General features: G+C 47.9%; 1 protein-coding gene across 1 annotated transcript in view; it reads right to left on the bottom strand.

The window, feature by feature from the left end:
- The window catches only part of PRICKLE2 (prickle planar cell polarity protein 2), an 82,129-nt gene that overhangs the window by 7,157 nt on the left and 61,291 nt on the right, over positions 1 to 13,681 (bottom strand). The gene's annotated exons all lie outside the window — the stretch shown is intronic.

The following is a 13,681-nucleotide window of genomic DNA, read 5'->3' as shown; positions in this document are numbered from 1 at the left end:
GGCCAGGAGCTACACAAACTGCAGGGGCTGCAGGTTTCCAGCAGCACCGCAGGCCCTGCCCCCAAAAGGAGAGGTCGGCGTGGAATTTCGCCTCTGCTCCTCTGTGGTTAAACTGTCAGCACGAAGCTACAGCCCGGGTGCTGTAAGCAACACCAGCATGTCAGTCTGAGCAACAGCCCCGCACTGCAAATGGAAGGTCTCAGAGAAGCCGGTGACAGCGAGAAAAATCAATACCTTCAAAGAATGCCCTGGGTGTGACGGAAGAAAGGCGATCTTTGCGGTGTTCCCTCTCTCTGTTTATTCTGAGAGCAGAAAGCACGCGCTCAAGTTGAGAGAGAAGACAACGCAGACTTCAAGGTAACGCAGCCCTTTTTGCTGCATCTTTCTGTTCCTTATTTATTGCCCTTTCTAGTCCTATCACTCCCCTCCAAAGAAACTGGCACAGAAAGACACAGTTGTGTTTCTGCCAACCTAAACGGTGCAGTCTCATTTTACATTTCTGCACAGTAAAAGAAAGAGGAACTACTCACCTTAGCCCTCTAGGCATTTACGACTCACACTGATGATTTAGTTCGCTCGCGGTAGGGTTTTCCCTTTATGACTTTTTTTTTTTCCTGAAGCAGAAAGACGTGAATAGGAATTGTCTGGAATGGGGGTTTGCACACTAGAGCCCACGGTCCAAATTCAGATCACTACTTGTTTGTGTAAATAAAGTTTTATCAGAACACGACTACACCTATTCATTTGCATACCGTCTAGAGCGGCTCTCCCACCACAGTGGCAGGAATGAGTAGTCATGGCAGAGACTATATGACCTATGAAGCCTAAAATATCTATTATCTTGTCCTTTCTAGAAACTGTCAACCTCTGGTTTAGAACCCGAATGTGCTGGGAAGCTGTACCAAGCCTAAGCATCCCCAAAGTCCTGCGCTCTGCACAGTCTAAGGGTCTCAGAGCCTGCAAAAAAAAATGGCTTTGAGGGACAAGCTGATTCAAGTGTGTGTATGTGTGTGGGGGGGTAGTTTGATCAGGTCCCTTGGGATCCTTTTTCCGACTAAGTCAATTGATTTCATCAACACTCAGAATTTCAAATTGGACAGCTGGAGAGAAGCTGTCATCTGGGCAGTGGAGTTTAACCACCACCACATGTTCCTCAGTGACAGGGCATGGAATGTTCGAGCAGAGCAGGGCAGGGACGGCCGCAGGTGGGGCTGGCAAGAGAGAGAGAGGGGAAAGGATAAGGGAGAAATTATGGACACACTCCAAGTTCCTTGCTATGAAGAGTGTGACCTGTGGCCAGTGGCCACGGCGTCCTACCCAGACTTGCAGACTCCCGACCTGCATTTGCACCGGAGCCTCTCTGGTGATTCACATGCCCTTGAGGGTTAGAGGAACGCTGTGCCAGAGTTGTGACAGAGTCTCAGGGACAATCTTCTTGACAACGGAAGGTGCCTTGACTCCAGGAAAGCCTGCGCCCTCAGATGCTGATTCAGGGTTTCTCAACGTTGGTGCTATTGGCATCTCGGGCAGGATAATGTTTTTTTGCTGTATAGGGGCTGCTGTGTGCATCGTAGGACGGTTAGCACCATCCCTGGGCTCTACTCACTAGATGCCAGGAGCACACCCCTCCAGCTGTGACAACTCACAATGTCTCCGGACACCGCCAAGTGTCCGGTGGGAGTAAAACGGCCCCGGCTGAGGACTCCTGCCCAAACAGATGCAATCCTGTGGCTGCTGCGGACCATAGCCTAAGAAGGACTCTGTTCCTGATCTTCCAGCAAAGCTGGCTAAATCCTGCTCCACCCCACAAGGCAAACATGAGCCTGGCCACCAGACAGGCTGGACATGCTCTCTCTTCTAGAGAAGGATGAGTGCGTTCCACGAGGCTGGGGGTGGTATAATGTCTCCCAAATTGGGGAACTGCCAAGTGGTTTTCGCCCTAAACTCCCCTCAGCACACCCACTCCTCACAATCTGTCTCTCCCTCAGTGGGTTTCAAGAGTTCCCTGTGGTTAAGGCCTTCACTGTCTTATTTTCCTCCTCCATCTGAAGCTTTTGAAATCTCGAGCCCTGATGCAGCTCTCTTCCATCTTTAACTCTGGTCACAGCCTGTCTAGGGGGTCCCAAGGGACGAGTTGGTCATAAGTGCTTACAGTCACGTGTCCACCATCTGCTTCTGGGGTTCCAGGAAAAGTGCTGGCAGATGTAAGAAACAATTTTCTTCAGGCAGCTGTTGCTGAGAGGGAGGCTGAGGCGGGCTCGGGGGAGAGGTGCACGCTTCTGACTTCGCATGACCCCACTGTCCGCCCCGATTCCCCTCCAGGGAAGGGCCCTTTCCCGGTCCCTGACCACTCGGTGAGACTGGCCCAAAATAAAGAACAGCTGCCTCATAACCAGCGGGTTCGAAAGACCAATCCTGGTTTCCCCAACAACAAAGGCCTTGGCTTCTAGCAGCATTCATTCCAGAGACTTGCCTTTGAGCCAGAGTGGCTGGGAAGTGACAAGTGTCACAATAGGACTAAAGCCGTTTTCCTTACAGACCCAGGGCAGTTATCAGAGAGTGCCTGGTCAAGATCAAAACCCTGATTCAGACTGGAGGTCCCTTGCCTTCTATCTGCTGGATTGCTCATTAACTTCCTCATAAAGTTACCCCAATAAAGACCGACGTGTAAAAGGTAGTGAGGGGAGAGACCAGGAAGTGACATTTTTAGAAACATGTGGGGTAAATTTTAACTCCTCTCCAGCTCCGTGGGGGATTGTGGCCGCGTAGCCACAAAGCCTATTGCTAATTGAAAGGATGCATAAAAAATTCAAACCAGGTGAAGCTTGTTTGCCAGGGTCTGCTCTGGGCTCACACTGACCCCATGCTGCTTTCCAGAATCCACCTACCCAAGTCAACAAGCAGACCACACTGGAGTCTATGTTTAGGAAGCACTTGACGACACTGGGCAGAAGCTCAAAGGCTCTCCAGCGGCAGAGAGTGGGCGGCCAGGGCCTTGGAGACCCGTTTGTTCTCTTCAAAGATTCTAGATGAAGCCATTGCCAGGCTCTGGGAAGCAGGCCCTTTCTGGGGACACCTCAAAAGGATCTTACACGGTACAGGGAAGACAGACAACTCAATCAGCATATCAGTACAGCTGTTCCGGGGAGTAATCACAGGAGGGAGGAAACACAAGGCTATCCTAGAGAATAAAAGACTAGCTCTACCTAGACTGCATGCTGGCAAAGAACCCCATGGTGGTGCGTGATAATTATCCTAACACCTCGAGGACGTGAAGGACCAGCCACACCAAGAGTGGGGGAAAGTGTTCCAGGCAGAGGGAACAACGAGAACATTCTGACCAGACAAAGTTCCGAGTGCTCGAAGAAGGGACGGGAGGGCAGCATCATTGGGGCACAGAGCATGGTGTGAGTCGGGGTGAGGACAGGGAGGCAAACGGGAGCCAGAGGGAGGTTCTCCCAGGCCACTTTGGGTTTGAAAGTGTCTCTCCCGTGCTTGTCCGCAGGATGAATAAAGCAATAAAGCTTCCCCACCGCCCCCCCCGACGAGAGGCAGCACAGGGGAGTAGAGAAGAGCACTGACTTTGACGTTCACCTTCCACCTCGGGTCTCCTAGAGCTATGTCTCCGCAGGCAAGACCCTGGCCGGTGTGGTGCCTCAGTTCCCTCATCTGTAAAATGGGAAGAAGAGTAGACGCCACCTCATTTCTGGTGACAGTGAATAGTAAGGGGGTGAATACACCGAACTTAGAACAGTGCTGGGGCAGCGACATCTGACGGAATGTTCTCATTGTCTTTCACCTCGTATTTGCCACTTTGCGAGTAGTCTTCTGCCTGTTGTTATAGGTGAACTTGCTAGGCACTGGGATGCAAGTTTTTCAAGTGGGTAATAGAGAGCGGGAATAATGTGCCCAAGGTCACACAGCAGCCACTTCAGAACTCCTACTTCCTGCCTTTTATTCGCGTGAGTAGAAAGAGTACAAGGAATACGGCCACGGGGCTGTTAGTCAGAGATCTGACAGACAGGAGGCAAAGAGAGAAGTAAAGAACCATCCACACATTCGAGCTTTGAACCAGTGGCCACAATTCACAAAACCCTTTTCATTAATGGCTAACTTCCTATTGCATAAATATGAATTCCTGCTACACGCAACAGCATGGATGAAGCTCATGGAGTGAAAAACGTCAGACACAAAAGAACACAACCAGTACGATTCCACGGATGTAACACTAAAAACCGTCCCAAACGAATCCGAACTGTTTGAAGTTAGGACAGTGCTTGCTTTGGAGACGAGGGAGGGGCATTAGGGGGCTTCTGCAGCCTGGCGGTGGTCTAGGGCTTGACCTGGGAGTGGTGCAGGACTGCAATAATTCATTGGGCTGCAACTCGTGATTCCTGCACATTTCTGCTTGTTACACATCTATAAAATCGGTATTAAAAATTACCACAAAGAGAGGCAAGAACGTACTCATGACAGTTTGAAAGGTGAATATGTGTAATGCATCCCCCTTCTGGTACGCTGGACAGCTGTGGCTGGGACCTGTGGGTCCAACTGGCAGCTAACATGCTAGGCCTTGTTTGGTCTGGAGGGTTACATTTCTTTATTTCCTTTCTAAATTGGATTGCCCAGGGACCTTTACCACCTCCGGTCTCATCCCTGGGCACATTTACACATGTATCCTACCTGCCTGTCCACAAGCCTCTGTCCCCCACTTAGGCACATACATTTCCCACCCTTGTCAGCCAGCTTGATAAGAGGGTAAAGTTTGGATGAAAGTGGTTTATGGATTTGAGGGGCAGTATACAATGCCCTCTTTTAAGCTTGGGATCCTTGCTTCTCAAGACCCTACTTACACATAGCTGGGAGCTGACAAAGGGCTATTCTTGCCGTAAAAGTTCATGACAACATGTATGACGGAGCCAATGACTAGACTGACCAATGGTGAAAAGATACAGTGATGGACGGGTAGATGGAGTGGCTTTCAAAGGGATGGGTGGAGAGCATGAAGAACTGAAAACGTGGGGACAGAATGGAAGAAATGGATGAATTAACGAATGTATGCAAAATGATACACGTATAGAAAGAGACATGGTTTTGGGATTTCATCAAGGTCTTACAAATTCAAGCTACAGAATACAGTTCTTGGGTAAGAATTAAGTTTTCAAGTAATCATTATTACTTCTATTATTAATTTACACTTAAGATACTCTTCATTGGTGCCTCTCCCCACCCCCCCCCCATGTCTGGAGGGAAGGCCGTGTGGTACCTGCAGGTGAAGAACTGAAAAGAGGAAAAAAAAAAAAAAGATGAGCAACTTGCCCAAGGTCATGGAGGATGATGGGAGTCAGTGACAGAGGCAGGGACTGAATTAGTTCTCCAGACTTCCAAAGGCAGCTTCTTCTCAAACTTGAGCAGGCATGCAAGTCACCCAGGTATCTTCTTAAAATGATGATTTGGATCCACTGCATCTGGGGCTGGGTCCAAGATTCTGAATTTCTAACAAGCCCCCAGGATATGCTGATGTTATTGGTCCACAGACCACACTTGAAATAGCAAAGGTCTGGGTACTTTCCTTTATCATGAACTTGGCAAGAAAGCTTGGTTTCCCTTGTTTCTCATAATACCTCCCATTATCAGACCAACCAGAGGGCTGTTCCTGAGCATGTAATGCCCCCAAATCTCTGGCCAGGGGAACAAAGAACCCTGAGTAAGAGGGAGAAAAAGTATGGTCTTGCTCTACCCTTTTCCTTTCTTCTCCACTCATCAACATAAATGAAGCTGCCACCAACCCATTTCTCTGCTGCTGCTTCTTTTTCTTTTTAAAAAAATTGATGTATTTATTTGAGAGAGGGAGAGAGGAGAGTGAGAACGTGCTTGCGCACGAGACAGCACGAGCCAGGGGAAGGGGCAGAGGGAGAGGGAGAAGCAGAAGCCTTGCTGAGCAAGGAGCCTGACACGGGGCTTGATCCCAGGTCCCTGGGATCATGACCTGAGCCGAAGGCAGATAACTTAACTGACTGAGCCACCCAGGCGCCCCCATTTCCCTGCTTCTGACAAGAGCAAAGCCAGGACTGAGTTCTTAGAAAGCATAAAAACACTGAACCTGGCCATGCAAACTTCCCTTCCTGCTCTCGATCTGTGCTCTTCAGCGGGTTTCCTGAGGCAGCCTGGGCTTGGCTAGCCTCACCCTCCACACAGATGGAATAAGCAGCTGCTAGCCCAGGATGAGCTGGGAATCCAGAGTTCTCCAAAGCCCTGCAATCTCTCTCCCCCTACCTTGCCAATGGCACACATATCCCAGTCTGGGAGTTAAGGAAGATTTTCCGAAGTATCCTCTCTGGATGATGCGAAAAAGGACTCTGTAGGCAAGTAAGGTTTGGCAATTTCTGAAGCACTTCTCAAAGCCTTTAACTGATTTAAGTGCAGTAGGAATTACCACAAAGGAAGATACTTTGACAATAGAACCTCTTCCCCACCTGGCTCCACCCACACTCAAAAGGACACATTTTGGGAAACGGTGGCTTAACATTGATTTCCTGTTAAAATCCAAACATATCTGCTGACAACTTCTATCCCTGTCACTGGAACAGTGCCATGTGCAGTGGAAACTGAAGCCTAGGGCAAAAAGAAAATAATCAGTAAAACTGATACTGTCTTTATTTACAATTTTTAAGTTTTGTTAATCATGGATTTTTGCATGAATTTTGATTCTTAAAATGCTGCAATGAACTATTGCTTATCGTGATGACTGAGTTTTTGGCACCCCTTTCAATTCCGTACCCACGGGAGGTGCCTCATTTGCCTCCCCGTGGTCCGCACCCCACCAGACAGGCCTCTCCCCTTTTACCTTAGTCAAACCTTTCATTTACTTTGTGAAATTCCACGGATTGTACGTTTCCTATAAACTGTGTTTACTAGGGTAGTGAAAAAGTAATTGGTCTGGATAGGGAAGGACCTGGAGTCCAGTCACGGCTCTGCTGCTCGCTGTGGGAGGGAAGACTAAATAAATCACTTCTCCCCTCTGAACCTCAGCCCCTCTTCTGAACCCGCACTAGAGTTTCTCCAATCTTCTCCCAGCTGAGAGTCTGTGATTTTTTTTTTTAAAGATGGTTCAAAAGCCTTTTTTTGTCTTTTGTTTCTATTGAGATATATTTGACATATAACGTTGTATTCGTTTCAGGTGTACAACACAATGACTGGATATATGTGTATATTGCAAAATGATCACCACAGTAAGTCTAGTTAACATCCATCACCATATAAAGTTCCAATTTTTTTTGTGATGAGAACTTTTAAAATCTCTTAGCAACTTTCAAATACACAATACAGTATTATTAACTACAGTCACCATATTGTACATTACATCACCTGGACTTACTATTTTTTTAAAATTAAAAAAATTTTTAAAAGATTTTATTTATTTGAGAGAGAGAGAGAGACAACATGAGTGGAGGGGAGGGGCAGAGGGATAGGGAGAGGCAGACTCCCTGCTGAGCATGGAGCCTGATGTGGGGCTCAATCCTGGGACTCTGGGATCATGACCTGAGCCAAAGGTAGATGCCCAACCTAGTGAGTGACCCAGGCACCCCCTTTTTTTTTAATTTTTGAAAAAGATTTATTTATTTGAGAGAGAGAGAGAATGGGGGAGAGGCAGAGGAGAGAGAGAATCCCAAGCTGACTCTGCGCCGAGTGCAGAGCCCCATGTGGGGCTTGATCTCACGACCCTGAGATCATGACCTGAGCTGAAATCAAGAGTCGATGCTTAACCAACTGAGCCACTCAGGCACTGCCCCCCTCCAGGACTTATTTATTTATAACTGGACATTTGTACCTTTTGACCCACTTCACTCATTTCTGTGAAAGTTTGTGATTTTGATTCTATGATCCAAGACAGACACCTCCCATTATCAGATCAGTATGGATACCGTATAGGTACCAGAACAGAGCCTAATCCCCAAAGGAGTGGTGTCTGATCATGGGGTAAAAGAGAGAGCAAGGAGAAGTACTGGAGTGTTGTTTGAAATGAAAACACTTAGGATGTTTCCAGACAAACGTTCCCAGACAGTTAGGGAACATTTAAGGATGTAGTCTGTTGACAGAAAGAAAAGAAAAGGAGAGAAGGAGAAAGCTAAACCCAAGATTTGTGTATTTTTTTTTAAAGATTTTATTTATTTATTCATGAGAGACAGAGAGAGAGAGAGAAGCAGAGGGAGAAGCAGGCTCCCCGCGGAGCAGGGAGCCCGATGCGGGACTCGATCCCGGGACCCTGGGATCATGACCCGAGCTGAAGGCAGCCGCTTAACCAACTGAGCCACCCAGGCGTCCCAAGATTTGTGTATTTTTGTCACTGCTCGTTATGCCAAACCTATTGCCAGGTCACAAGTGGATCGTGTAGTACCTGTTAGCCTGTGCTTTGTCCCCAGAAAGTCAGAATGGAATGGCCAAGGCTCACTTTATAAAGTGGGGGGATGCCTGGGTGGCTCAGTCGTTCAGCGTCTGCCTTCAGCTCGGGTCGTGATCCCGGGGTCCTGGGATTGAGCCCCGCATCGGGCTCCCTGCTCAGGGGGGAGCCTGCTTCTCCCTCTGCCTGCCACTCTCCCTGCTCGTACTCTCTCTCTCTGACAAATAAATAAATAAAATCTTAAAAAAAAAAATAGAGTGGGTCCTGACAGCACCTGTTTCAGAATTACCTGGGCGGCTTCTTTAAATGCAGTTTCCCGGCTCCTGCCCCATAACTACTGCATCAGGACTTATGTGAGTGGAGCTCAAGACTGCATTTTCAGTAAGTGTTCTGGTTGATTTGGATGCCTCTTTCAAATTAAAAAACCCACTGCTTTGAAGTCAGATGAGTGTGAATAAATAAACAGGTTGGCCCTCCTCACTGGCCGGAAACCTTGGAATTCAGAGTCTGAAAAGCTGCCTGTTCTATAACTCGGCCTCGCTAGCGCCAAGCAAGGTGCGAGGATTCTGTGACCTGCCAAGCCCCGAGCTGCTCTCAGACACAGGATTTCCAGGACAGTTTGTGTTACCTTTCCCACCAGATCTTGGCTGGTGAGGACTGATGACTTAATTCCCCGGCCCCCGTCACTAAGTGTGGTCCCTGTGCCAACCCAGCCAGGGTGGATGGCAACCCAGGTCCCCTGGAAACTGTTCAGATGGCTAGCTCCCGAGAAACCCATCAGGCTGCTGGAGAATGTAGACAGGGAGGGCTTTTACTTGGTCTGGCTCCAACTCTTGGGCCATCAGAGCTGTTCTCTGCTCCGGGAGCACATAAAACCCCCAAATATCAGAGCAGATAGGGGACCACAGTGGGCATGTCCTGTAGTCCCCCGTCTTCAAGCAGGATTTTTGGTCCTACCAATTGCCCAGCTCAGAGCACCTCGTCTTTCGATGAAAGTACAAATTTCTACTACCTCGAAGAGGGCAATTTGGGAGTATCTATAGAAACTTGCAATGTGCATATCCCTTGGCCCAGAGGGTCCCACTTCTAGGGATTGATGCTATGGAAAAACCTGAACAAGCACACAAATACAAGTAAAGAATGTTCCCTGAAACACAAATTGTAACAGTGAAAAACTGGAAAAAAATCCAAGTGTCCAGCAATAGGGGATGTGTTAAAAGAATGATGGTACCATCATACAATGAAACGCTATGTAACTTCATATAAGTTAGAGCTATATACACCAAACAGGGAAAGATGAACAAGATATACTGTTAAGTAAAAAAATATATTGTGAGATGGTATGATGACTTTTTTGTTTAGAATTATTTATCTGTCAGTGTATGCCCAGAGACAAATACTAACACAATTGTCACCTAATGGTGGGCGGATGCAAATTATGGGACGATTTCAATTTATATAGTACAGTTGACCCCTGAACAACATGGGTTTCAACTGCGTGGGTCCACTTATACACGGATTTTTTTTTTTTTTGATACAGTGCAGTGCTATAAATGTATTTTCTCTCCCTTATGTATGTCTTAACATTTTCTTTTCTCTAGCTTACTTTATTGTATAAACATAGTATAGAATATATTTAATATAAAAAAATGTGTTAACTGACTGTTTATGTCATCCGGAAGGCTTCCAGTCAACAGGAGGCTTTGAGTAGTTAAGTTTTTGGGGAGTCAAAAGTTATATGCAGACTTTTGACTATACAGGGGTTCGGTACCCCCAGCCCTGTGTTCTTCAAGGGTCAATGGTATATATTTCTGTAGTTTTGTAATATTTTAAAAACTATTTTTGTTTGTAATTTAGAGAAGACAATAAAATTACATGGAAAATTTGGGAGCCCATCCCATCGTTTTTACCTTGGCCCACCTCTCAATAGAGCTAGAGGCAAGATGCTTTCTCTGGGGCTGAAACGGAGCCCAGGACAGGGATACTAAGCACAAAGTCTACCCTTGACAGAACACTATGAGGCATAGCAAAGACAACAAATTCTACCCCAAATCTTGTGCTAAGTTATTCGGAACTGTTTGCGATGGAAAATATCTGGAGTTCCCAGGGAGGCATGGGGAATCAGGGTCAGTGGTTCCAGATCTCAAACTGTCCCGTCTCCACCCACACCATTACCCCAAAGCTCTGAACCCAGACAAAGGACGTGCCGCCTCTAGGGCTGGTGTTAAGTATGAGCCACAAGGACATTTGTGGTGGTCATCACTACCGGCCGAGTAATGCTGTATGAGGAACTGTGCCCTGGTGGTTAAAGGCTCTCTGGACTCGGGCTGCCTCTCATCAGCTGTGTGATCTTGGATGGATTCCCTTAACCCCTTTCGGCCTCTGTTTTCCCATCTGTGAAATGGAGGCTCATTTGTTCAACAAATATTTCATGAATGCCTACCCAGTGTGACATTTACCAAATACCCACCATGTGTCAGACAATGCACCAGCTGCTGGGGCAACAGTGGCCAAAGCAAACCAGACAAAGTCTCTGCCCTTAAGCAGCTTTCCTCCCGGTAGGGGAGGGAGACGATCAACAAAATAAGCGGTAAGTGGCAAATAGTGCTAAATGCTACAGAGGAGTGTAAGGCAGGGAAGAGGGAAGGGAAGCATTTTGTGGGGGGCTGCATCAGGGAATAGGAATGGACCTCACCCCTACAGAATGAGCTAATGCACTTAATGCTCTCGGCGTAGCCCCATCCCATAGCAATTAGCCAGTAACTAAGGCCATTACTACCAAGACGACCATTATCACTACCACTGTCCACCCACTCCTCTCCTCCTACCTCTGCAGCCAAGTCCTGTCTTTTGTAAGTTTTTCTCCATTGGTATTTCACCCTTTTGAATATGTACCATGGACAAGCCATGCCGCTAAACAATTTTACATATCCAACCTCATTTGATTTTCATGAATCCCGAGAGTAGGTTTTGTTACTCTCATTTTTTTTTAATTCAGTGGAATTTGAGGCTCAGGGAGGTTGTGTGTGTGTGTGGGGGCGGGGGGAGGAGGTGGGGGGTGCGGATCACACAGGGAGCATGCAAATCTTAGTCAGCCTGATTGAATTCAGAGCTCTTCCACCTTCCAGGCCAGAAAGCTGGATCCTACCTGCCCAGCTCAGAGCAGGCAAGGCCTTTCCTGAGGACCTGGCAATTGTCCCCATGTGCCCTATGGCACCACTTCCTGCCCAGGAAGTCACGGCAGGCCACGATGCTGAAGACAACCGACTAAGGCACATGTGGAGTCCTGACCTGCTTTCTCTCTCTGGGTCCTATTTTGTGATTTGGGGGTCTCCCAATAAACAGACTCAGGAAGTGGGCAACAGGCACCAATTAAACTGGAACCCTCAACTAGGGAACGGGGGTTGGGTGGGAGCAGATTAAGTGAACAGTTGAGGCCAGATCTCCAGATGATTTCCTCATAGTTTATATGATTTAAAAAGTTCCCCATTGGGGCACCTGGGTGGCTCAGTTGGTTAAGCATCTGCCTTTGGCTCAGGTCATGATCCCAGGGTCCTGGGATCAAGTCCTGCATTGGGCTCCCTGCTCAGCGGGGAGTCCACTTCTCCCTCGCCCTTGGCTGCTCCCCCTGCTTGTGCTCTCTCTCTTCCTCTCTCTGTCAAATAAAGTCTTAAAAAAAAAAATAAGTAAGTAAAAAAATTCCCTGTTGTTCTTTTTATTACAGTTTGCAGCCCTTTGGGCTGCCCCCATGGAAAGAGCCTCCAGTCTCACGGAGAAGAGGTGCTGGTGGCGGAAGAGGAAGAGCAGAAAGAGGGGACAGGAAGCAGGAAGGCTGGGGTGGTCCGAGAGTGCCCACAGCCAATCAGCAGGGCGAGGAATGCTCCCCGCTTTCTCCATGCCCAGGGCAACAGAGTCCCTGCCACTGGTACAGCACATACATGGAACTTCTCCTTAGGCAGAAAGAACCTTCCGGAGACAGATTCAACCTCTGTTGCTAAGGGGAGGTAGGGGTTTTGGCAAAGTCAAGCCAGGGAACATCCAGGCGGGGCGAGGTGTGGCTATGTGTCCCCGATGGGGGTGGGGAGAGGTTTATAGCAAGGGAGGGCTACGGGCGCTTTAGAAGGCATATTCAGCCTCAGCCCACTGGACGTAGTACCCTCCCACACTCTTGTGACAAATCAAAAGTTTCCCAGACACTGCAGAATGTCCTGTGGGGAGTAAAGTCACCCTCACTGAGAAGCACGGGGTTATGTGTAGAAGGACAGGACTTAACACTAGGACCTTGGGTCAAGCCATCGGCTGCGCTGTGGTCCTGAACACGTTATTCAACACCTCTGAGACCTGGACACCTCCGAGACCAGGATTCCTTGTCTGTGAAATGGAGATGAGATGATACATGTGATTCATGGCATTATTATCAAGATTAACTAAGAAAAGTCTACATTAGTAGTTAACACAGTGTCCCACTTACAAGGCTTCACAGCTGTCAGCTCTATTTGTGACAGGAGATCTGGGTCGCCTTGGGGATGTACAGAGGGTGGTCGTGCAAAGAATGAGGGACTCTGGCTGGGTGGGGGTGTTCAAGTCTTGGGTTTGGTTTGTTAAAGAGAGGGCATGTCTTATTCAAAACACAACAGAATGTGGGAAGCACTGCTCAGAAGCAGTGCTGTTTGAAGCAGAATGGCAGAGGATCTTGGTTCTGCTAGAACAAGGCAAAGCAACAAGCAGGAGGATGAAGAGGTGGGACTCCCCTGTCCCGGCGGGCTGTTCTCATCCTGCAATGGCGGCTGGTGGGGTGGTTTTGGCTGAGCCCAGGCTGGCTGCTGTGAAGAAGGGAAGCAAACAATGAAAGGTGTGGGAGATGATTTTTTGAGGGGTCTATGGCAGTCGGGGGACCCTGTCCATTTTGGCTTTACCTGCTGATGTGTCCCTGGAAAACCCTTCCCACCAGAGAAAGACCTAAGCTTTGTGCAAACTCCCTTTTCTCAGGCACAATTAAGGGGTGATGTCACCAAGAGCCCCTCTCCTTCTTCTTCAAGAGCTTTTATTTGATGGAGGAAAACACAGAGTAGTGGTTACATGTGTAGACCGGCAAACCCCACTTAACCCATTCACTAGCTATGAGACCTTAAATTCTTTGACTCTTGGTTCTCTCATCTCCAAGAAGCGGATAATAGCTATGATTTTTGTTGCTGTTATTATTGCCCACTTGGCTTTTCCACTTTAGTCCTTAGCTACAACAGTATCAAAATACATGGGTACTGAGGATATTCCCCACCT

This window comes from Neomonachus schauinslandi, chromosome 1 (assembly GCF_002201575.2).
Source record: "Neomonachus schauinslandi chromosome 1, ASM220157v2, whole genome shotgun sequence".
Taxonomy (NCBI): Eukaryota; Metazoa; Chordata; class Mammalia; order Carnivora; family Phocidae; genus Neomonachus; species Neomonachus schauinslandi.
This window is presented reverse-complemented; position numbering and strand designations above follow the sequence as displayed.